The sequence below is a fragment of the Carlito syrichta genome, unplaced genomic scaffold (assembly GCF_000164805.1).
Source record: "Carlito syrichta isolate Samal-C Ts95f unplaced genomic scaffold, Tarsius_syrichta-2.0.1 Scaffold305717, whole genome shotgun sequence".
NCBI classification, from domain to species: domain Eukaryota; kingdom Metazoa; phylum Chordata; class Mammalia; order Primates; family Tarsiidae; genus Carlito; species Carlito syrichta.
In genome coordinates this window covers 136,395-146,173 of record NW_007249813.1, presented here as the reverse complement: position 1 = coordinate 146,173, position 9,779 = coordinate 136,395, and positions in this window count along the sequence as shown.

Here is a 9,779-nt window from a genome sequence, read left to right as displayed (position 1 = left end):
ATATAAGTTATACATTCAGCAGTGATGCAAAAGTTATGTCTCCATCTCCCCTTTGCTTTGGATTACAAACAATTCTTATAAAATTGTTTTTCCCTTATACAGCAGATACATCTGTTTTAAATATATATACAGAAAAGTTCTTCACTAAGTGTTTTGGATTATGAATAATCAATTTTCAGTTCACCTTGCTTAGTTGGAAGACAGTCTAAAGTTCACTTGCTGTTTAAAAATAAAAGTGAATGAAGGGCACATTCAGGGACCTTTTATGTAGAAAAATGCATCAAACATAGCATCTGTGGACATAAAGCCAAGGATGTGAGGTTGAATCTGTCATTAGTCTAGGGTGTGTTCGTTGAAACTCATTTAACTTGAGTGTTCATTTATTACCTCTCTGGAATTATTGCGACTCTCAAGACTTTAATGAAATTTCAGCCCATGACACTAATGGAGTCCTTTTATTAATAAAGAAATTTTGGATAAATAAAATTCAAAGCCAAGAGTTTGACAGGTTAATTGCAGAAGGATTATAAATTCATTGAACTATTAGTTCAAGCCAAGTAAGTTTGTAAGCCTTAAATCTTAATTCAGATATGAACACTAGGGATATTTTGCTACTTAAATTGTGTTTACTTATCAATATCAAAGGATTTTTATTTATTCAAACCAAAGCTTGCTACTACTTCCTATGGAATGTCCCTAGCAATGCTATTAACTTGTTGCACATCTTCTCAAGAAGATGCTAAACTACTATTATGTGTGACTTAATGGTCTCAATAACTAGGCTTTGGGACTGGCCAGTGAAAAGTATGGAAAGGAAACGTCATTTATTCTGACATTTTTTCCTTCCAATAACTTGACTGGTGTACATATTAATATAGGTTTTTCTAGTTGTTACCCTTAAATTTTGTAAAAAAAAAAAAAAAAAAAAGTGTGGTTAGCAACATTATACATGAAACTTTACATATTGTTTTTCCTCACAAATATTCAGAAATCCACTCATTTCTTTACCTACCCCAATGTCCTTCTCCTAGTCTTTCTGCGTATTCTTGGATTTTAGGTAGAGTGTAAAGGAGCAATGATTATTTACTAATTTATTGCTGTATTTTTTTAGTATTATATATTTTCTGTTTTAATAATTGTTAAATTTCATCTTGTTTTTAAATAATATTTACAAAATAATGATATAAACAATTCTATGTTGAAATGGTATTAATCTTCCTTATCAATCTTTTGTTAAATAACATACTTATTCCTGGGCTTTTTGGTTCATCTTTTTTAGTTCTGAAAACTTTTGTCTTTGGAAACCTAAGGAGTTTGTTTTATTATTGTTTATTATCTTATCTTAAATATATTATTTTGAACATTTTATTTTTGTCTTATTGTTTGACTTTTAGTGTTGTATAGAAGACGGCTAAGGCCCAGTTGATTTTTCTTTCTTTTATAAAGCAGTATTTCTCCCCCTGTAAAACCTGACCCTCTCTGCCAGACCCTTTGTAAAAAATTAACTTTACTTTTGAAATCTAACTATTTGACCAGGATGATTAGGTGCTAATTTCATTTTAACAAATTCTCTTGCTACAGGATGAACACCTTTGATCTTTAGCTCAGATCTTTCCGCTCAAGAAAATTTTTGTATGTGTCTAACTTTTATTTTGATTTCATGTGTGTCTCTTTTATTTACATCAATCTATTCAATCTGGGAGAGTGATTCAATCTTTTCCTTTATATAACAAATTCAGTTTTCTTTAATAGTAATTCTACTCTTTTTTGGTTATAATTCAGTTTAAACTTTTAGTTATAGTAATATTTGCTTCTTTACATTTTTTTTGCTACCTGCCTAGTTCCCTTTATGTTTTTAGCATAAGACTGTGATCTAATCTTTCTTCCTTGTCTCAGAGGTTGTGCTATTAAATTTTATTATGAGCACAAAGCAAGTGTTGTCTGAACTTTGTTTCGGTTTCAATGTGGTATTTTTATTTTGGATAGATGCTTTTTATTTCTTCTTTATGGTGTTATCTACCTTTATTTTGTTTTCATAGAGTCTGTATTATTTATCCATTCTTGAACATGACCATGAGATTGACCTAGGTTTGATATTAAGCCTGAAACTTGTGGGCCGAGTATGTATGGATTCTCATTATATATCTAAACCATGTTAGAATGTTTTCTTGAATGCTTAAGTTGGAAGGCTGACTGGTAGACGTTTCTGTGATTAGTTTGGTGATTCCTCCAGCTAGGTGCAAGTGGAGAAAGATTTAGGACTGTGGGCAGGTCCAGATGAATCACTTTATCTCTGGACCACGCCTTCCCTGTTTGGGGAGAGGAAGCGGGCCCAGGAGTCCCCTTGTGTGTCTGTTTTGCAGTTTGCCCAGCATCCACTCCCTGTACTTTATGGGTTCCTGTCAGTTCCCTCTGCTGCTGTCCAGTGCCTGGGGAGAGTTCCGCTACATTAAGGAGAAGCCGGTCACTCCAAGCCTTTCTCTTCATGGGGTCACACTCATCTTTAAGCCCCTCCCAAGAGCTACTTGGAAAGATGGTCATCCAGGGTGGAGAAGTGGTTCCTAGTGACAAGTTCTCTATTTCTTCTCCATCTAATCCAATCACATACTCCTCCATTTAGAGGGTGTGCATGGGTTCTGCCTGTGTGATTAATAAATACTCGTTAAATTTAATTGTTGTTGAATTGCCTTCCTACAGTTTTAGATAGAATTACCCCCTTTCTATGAATAAAAAAAGACCATAGAAAATGCCTGGAAATACAGCTTTTGTCAAATGACACTTCTGATAAACATGGAACAGCCTCAATGACTCAGTGACCTCATTGCTCATGGAATCCAGCGTTCTTGTTCTGTGGCAGCACATTCTAGGGAATGTCATTTACAGTCCTTAGTGCTGCAGGGCAGCGGGTAGCCTCCCTCCCCTCAAAGAAAAAGTCAGCTATAGAAATATTGAAATAGATGTTCAGCACGCAGCTATCAGACTTGAGCAGTTCTCAGAGCACGGCTTAGAAGTGCTTGGAGAAGGACAGAAGTAAAATTCTTACCACTTTCTGAGAAAACCTGTTAGGTCATAACTGTGTGCTCCTGGAATCATGACAGAATTGCATCTCTAAGACTGTTCATCAAGCATCTAATTTTCACCCTTTTCTCCATCATGCATTGGTCCTCCTGAGTGCCCCCATGCCCAGATTAAGAGGTGTCTTTTCTGTTTGTTCACCATAGCGTGAGTTTATTTATTTAAAAATTTTTACATATGTAGGGATACAAGTGCAAGTTTCTTACACACTTATATTGCATCGTAATATAAGTTTTTTTTTTTTTTTTGAACCGGAGTCTCACTCTGTTGCCCAAGCTGGAGTGCAGTGGCATGTTGCTCACAGCCACCGTAGCCTCGACCTGCTGGGCTCAGGCAATCCTTCTGCCTCAGCCTTCCAAGTAGCTGGAACTACAGGTACATGCCACCATGCCTGGCTAATATTTTGATTTACTGTAGAGACCAGGTCTCACCAAGTTGCCCAGGCTGGTCTTAAACCCCTGAGCTCCAGCACCTCTTGCCTCAGCCTCCCAAAGTGCTGAGATTACAGGCTTGAGCCACCACGCCTGGCAAGAGGCTTCTTAATATCACTGTTCACACTTCCTGTAGATTAAACTTAGATGCTCCTAAAAGGGCTTGAGGATGTGGATCTGCAACTCTTAATTAATTTTCAAGGCATGGTGGAGCTTCTAGATGCAACATATTCTTGAGAAAAAGGGGAAAGCATCTAAAAAAAAACTTACAAAACAATAACATTGAGACAAACCACCACACAGAATAATAGGTAGAAGATATAAGCAGAAAGTCCACAGGAGAAATGCAAGTGTTAGTGAGCATGTGAAGTGACATTCGACCTGAAGAGTATTCAAGGAAATAGATGTTAAAACAACCAGATGGCATTTCACAACCACAAATTTGACAGAATCTAAGCCGTTTGTAATATGAAGTGTTGGTGGGGTAAATGGGACTCATAATCCCATGGCAGGAGTGCTGATTGGTCTTTCTTTGGAAAGTGATTTGGTGATATTAAGCAGAGCTTGCCAGCTGCTCAAATCCACTGGCACCACTAGTGCCAACGAGCTTTCTCAAAGAGCAATACTTAACATTTCTCCTTTTTATAAAACCTTCAATGTCCTCTTTGTTCTTTGGACGTACTGAAGACCACCAGGTCTGCGTGTATGCCCTGAACTGCAATTCTTGTATCCCAAGTAAAATGCTAAACTCAGATATTCATCTATGACCCTCAATTCCACTTCTGGGTTTCTGTCCTAGTGAAACTTTTGCACATGTGCAACAGGGAGACATGCCAAAGAATGCTCTTTGCAGTGTTGTTTTTAATAACAAGAAAATGGAAATGATTCAAATGCTTGTCAGCAAGAGAATGGAGAGTAATACACTGTGATACATTGATGAAGGTGAAACATTGTACAATAGCTAAAATAAATGAGAAATATTTTCATACATCAATACGGACAGATATTAAAACAATGCTAAATGAGAAAAAGCCAGTTATAATTTGATACCATTTCTTTAAATTAAAAATGGGTGCACATGTAACACCACATAGCATTTATGGATATACAGAGATATACACATTCCCAGGATTTGTTTATTAGCATGGATTGCTAATAATACTTATAATACTCTATATTAAGGACAAAAGTTGCTTCTGGGATTGGAGAGAGGTAAACATGACTGAGGATGGGAGGAGAGGAGGCTTCAACTTTCTTGGTAATGTGTGTGCTTACTTCATTAAATAAAAGAGATCTTGAAGTAAATATGGCCAAATATTGTTCATTTTGAGTGGTGGATGCATCAGTATTTGTTGTATTTTCTTTGTAAATGTTAGCTTTTTTTTTTTCAAAAACATTTCAGAAATGTACCCTTTAGACAGTGTCTCCTGTAACTAAATCCTCTGAGGCCTTGTGGGTAACAGAAAACAAGGAAGACAAGCAGGGACATCCCTTTCCTTCTGCACCTGGAAAGCTCCTATTTGGTCTAGACTCAGCTTTTCTAGCAGTGTTCTCTCAGTTGCATGCATGCAAAACACTCTTAAAAGGCAATAACCAATCCACTTTAGGGGGAAGAATTATTTTAAAACTGTGATTGATCTGCAATGACTTATTATTTTTACATATTTTAGGATAAATGATAGAATACTATTGAAATAGAAAACAAACTCAATGAGACATTTCTGTTCTCAAACATTATTCCTATTTGTTTCATCGTGACTTTAGCAGGTATTCTCAGGGGAATACAAATCTCCAAAGAGCAGATGATGATCTCCCAGTTTTAAAACACAACAATAGAGGCAGATGTTAGGGTACGGACGGACCGGGTGAGGGTGGAGAGGCACAGAGAGACGTGTGGCACTGCCCGGGCTGGCAAGCGGGAGGTGTACGCTGGCAACCCTGAGATCCGAGTAAATGCAAAGAATTGCAACACAGAGGTGAAAGAAGAAAAGGTTTATTTAAGAAAGGTTCACTCCCCACAGACAGAGAATGGGCCTACACTCTAGGTGAGTGTGGCCTCATAGTCCACCAGAGTCCTGACTTAAATTCTTCTCTTGGAGATGTTGCACGTGACTGCCTTGACTGCTGTGACTTCCTTATCGACCACCTGTGGATGTCTTGGAGAACCTGTGACACAGAGACCCATTAATGTTCGCCCACATTATCATAGCCCCTAGAGAAGGCGTGACAAGGATTCTGACTCTCTTGAAGCTTTCCAAACGACATTCCTTAGACCTAATGGAGGGTGTACCTCCCCTTATCTCCTAGGCATTCCCAGTGGGTAGCTTCGGGGGATCCTTGGCTTCCCTGTAGAAAGTGCCCAATTAACTGGAAAATCGAATCCTCACCTGCTCTCCCTCTGAGCGGTTATAACTTTTATAATTACAAGTTTCATGACTTTTGCGGTCCTTGCCCAATGCATGATGTCTTAGACCTTGTAAATTCCCTTTACTCTAGGCACACTTGATTGCCACTATGAGATACCTCTGATACCTGGAAGTCTGTTTCTGAAAAGACAAAGTCGGTAAAGTTAATTATACCTAAAGTGTGTATTTCTCCAAAAGCATAGCTTCTACTTTCTCATCATTGTGTCAGGGTTTAAGAACAAGATGAAAAAAGGCTTCCCATTCTCGGTCTGTCCTTTCAGCAGATATCTGCTTCTTTCTTTCCCCACCTAATAATCTTCCTTCCAAAGCTCACACAACAGCCTGAATGTTGTTGAAGTCAAATAAAAGTGTAGAGAAGAGTTTTGAAATTTTTTTTTTTTTTTTGAGTTGGAGTCTCACTCTGTCGCCCAGACTGGAGTGCAGTGGACGCTCCCGGCCACCACAGCCTCCACCTGCTGGGCTCCGGCGATCCTTCCACCTCAGCCTTCCGAGTAGCCGGAATTACAGGCATGCGCTACCATGCCCGGCTGATTTTTTGATTTACTGTAGAGATGAGGTCTCGCTGCCCAAGCAGGTCTCGAACCTGCGGGCTCAGGCAATCCACTCACCTCAGCCTCCCAAAGGCGCGGGATTACAGGCTGAGCCACCGAGCCTGGCTGAGTCTTGAAATTTAATGATATATATTGTGATATAAGAATTACAATTCAGAGCATACATGCAGACCTGGTGGTTTTCAGCATGTCTGAAGAGCAAAGAGGAGGTTGGAGGTTTTGTAAAAAGGAGAAATGTTGTATATTGCCTGTTGAGAGGATTCATTGGCATTAGTGATGTTTTGGGGCACTGCTGGCACATCCTGATGGATGAGTGACGGCCCATTACTGTTTCAGACCCATTAGATACATCTGGTTTCAGGAAGAGCAAGCAGTTTCAGTGACTAGGCTTACAGAAAATTAACATTTTTTGGAGCAATGTTAGGTGTCTTGAGCGCTTCCCCACACGCTCAGCTGTTTGACTCTGTTTCAGCTGGGTATGACAAGAATGACTTGATTTGTATAATCATCTTTCACAGTGTCATGAAGAGTAAAATCCAAGGGGGGAGAACTATGCTTTTAAGACTCACCAAAGTTACTTGGAGGGATTTGAAGTGTTTTAAAGGAAATTCTGCCATATCTAAGACTGGAGTAAGGGCAGGGGTTGAAGAGGTCAGATCAATATGGAAGAAGTCTCAGCCCCGCCTTCCTAAAGTGCTGTGGTGATGAGAGGAAATGGCTTCTTAGTTCCTTTTACAATCTGGAAAAGAAACCATTTGTGGAATCAATGGGTGCCTGGCAGAGCCCATCAACTGTAGCTCAGAGACATACTCTATCTTCATTACTATCAGATGCCCGAGGCAGCGGGTGGTCGTTAGACTGGACCTGAATTCTACAGCCCAGTCTGTTATCCCAGGTAAATGTACCACACTAGTTTTCGACATGATTATTATATGCAAGGGGAAGCGTGGTTTAATTTGTCTTATAGGGAAACAAATGCTCGTTTTTAACTTTTATTATCTAGACAGCTTAATATGTTCCTTATGAGAAAATCTCAAATCTCCACCCACTTGCAAGGACCAGAGGAAAGAATGGAAGGACATAAAATATAATTACCCAGGCAATGATGTGTACCTTCACCTCCACTGCTGGAATACTTTGGGATGTTCAAACAGCTAATGTGAAGCCAGAAAGATGAGAACATTTCTCTGATTAGTGCTGTGTAGGGAGTATTGGAAAAGACCACATAGAAAATGCTTGTCCCATGCGAAACAGCCCAGGCAGAATTGAAATAAGACCCCTTTCCATCCCTAAAGTTATTTATGGCCTAGAATGTTTAAATAAGAACAAGATGGATAGTTCCTCAGGATTTCAGAGCTGGAACAGAGAACCTTTTAGCTGAGACACGATGGAACGGTGGAGGCAGAGACATTCCAAGGAGAAAGTCCTCGACCAAGGGGGTTTGGCTCAGAAAACAGTGGTTGGGCCGCTGGAGTCTGAAGACTTGTGCCTTTTAACCAGGAAAGTCTGTTTATAGGTTCTTGGAAATTTTGGATCCTTGCGGTCTGGTTTGGCTTGGGAATTGCATCCTAGTGTAAACAAGCCATACTGGGCTTGAACATTTTTCTTCTGAGCAACTTGAACGGACACTTCGATATTTATTGGGACTTTGGGGGCCACATAAATAACAGCTCGCTTCTCCCTGTGGGTTTGGACTTCACTGAGAAATATATCCCTGGAAATGGATAACTAAAGGTCAAAATGTCAGCTTTCACCGATGAAGTTGAGTTGGAACACAGCTGAGATCTGTAACCACCAACACTTTTATCAGTGAATTAATCCCATCTACCCAGCTAGGACAGAGGGGCAGAGGATGGTCACTCATAGGGCAGGCCACTCAGCCTGTGTTCTGGGGTGAGGCTGCTCCCACAGAGAATGCTGGGTTGTCCGGTCGCTTCTCCCCAACTCATTCAATGCTCCAGGGGGAGGGGAAAAGGAGCAGGAAGGGAGAGGTCCCAGTGTTTCTCCCACACTCTTCCTGCCTAGGGGCATGTTTTTCTCGATAGAAATGCAAACAAAGTTATATTGCCTGTAACTGACTTTAACTCCACCCTAGACAATGTGATAGATCTGTTCATCTTGACCTGTATCCTTAGGCTGAAGTTTGCTAACCTAGATAGCAGTACTCAAATATCACCTCTGGGAGATTATAAATTAGTAACTGTTGAGAATCAACAATGCTAGTCTAACCCCCTCATTTATAGGTTCGAAACCAAGGGCCTTGTATGGCTAACTTACAAGAGCAAGAGCTAACTGCAGAGCTGGGCCAGTAGGCAGGGCTCCTTTTCAATGGGCAAGGCCTCCTTCAAGGAACTGTATTGACTTTGGTGCAGGGGTATTGTTAGCTAACAGTTTCTTGGGGGAGGTGCTTACCGCATGACAAGCACTGTTCCACGCACAGGTGTTATCCAACTTAAAATAACCATGACATTGGTAATATTATTATTCCCATTTAACAGATGAGAAAATTGATACCTAAAGAGGCCTTCATTCAAATTCACTCAGTGAGCGAGTGGTAGAGAAAGGACTCAAACCCAAACACTGGAGTCCAGATCCTAACCTTCTTCACAAAGTCAGGGCTGGAAAAGGCCATTAGAGAAGAGTCTGCCTAGCCTTTCCTGAGAGGACAACAATAGATTTAGGTTAAGAGCATGCTATTGAGAGACCCAAGAAACCAAGAAACTTATTTGCTGTAAAAGTAGCGTTTAGTTCACTATATTTCATATATCCCCACCTCATGTTTACTATATATTTTGTGTATTCCTACCTCATGTATTTTATGAAATCTTAGTACTTTAAATCCTACCTCAGACCCCGTAGAATTAGGCATATGTCGGGTGCCGGGTCGTGACCAATTGTATAATGGCGTAAGTAGTGTTTGTATTTAGAACTCTTGGGTTAAGCATTGTCAGCCCCAAATTAGTAGGTTAACTTCTGCTTTTACAACGGGATGTAAATGATAAAGCGATAAGCCCCTTTCAGACATTCCTACAAGGTGGCAGCAGACTCAGAGGCGCCAGCTGCTCTCTATCACCGGTTTTTATCCCAGTGATAATTTACACGCAGTGGCTATGTAAACCTGAAGGGAACAAAGATTTTTATAAAAGAAACCGCCTTGCTATAATACGCTTGTGATATTTTATAAATTCCCAGAATTAGTATATGATTTTCTACCCCACATTCACTGTATGTGTTTGCAGCATTCATATTTAAAACTTTGTTAAGTTTGGCTTTTGTTGTCCCATCATGACTATGTT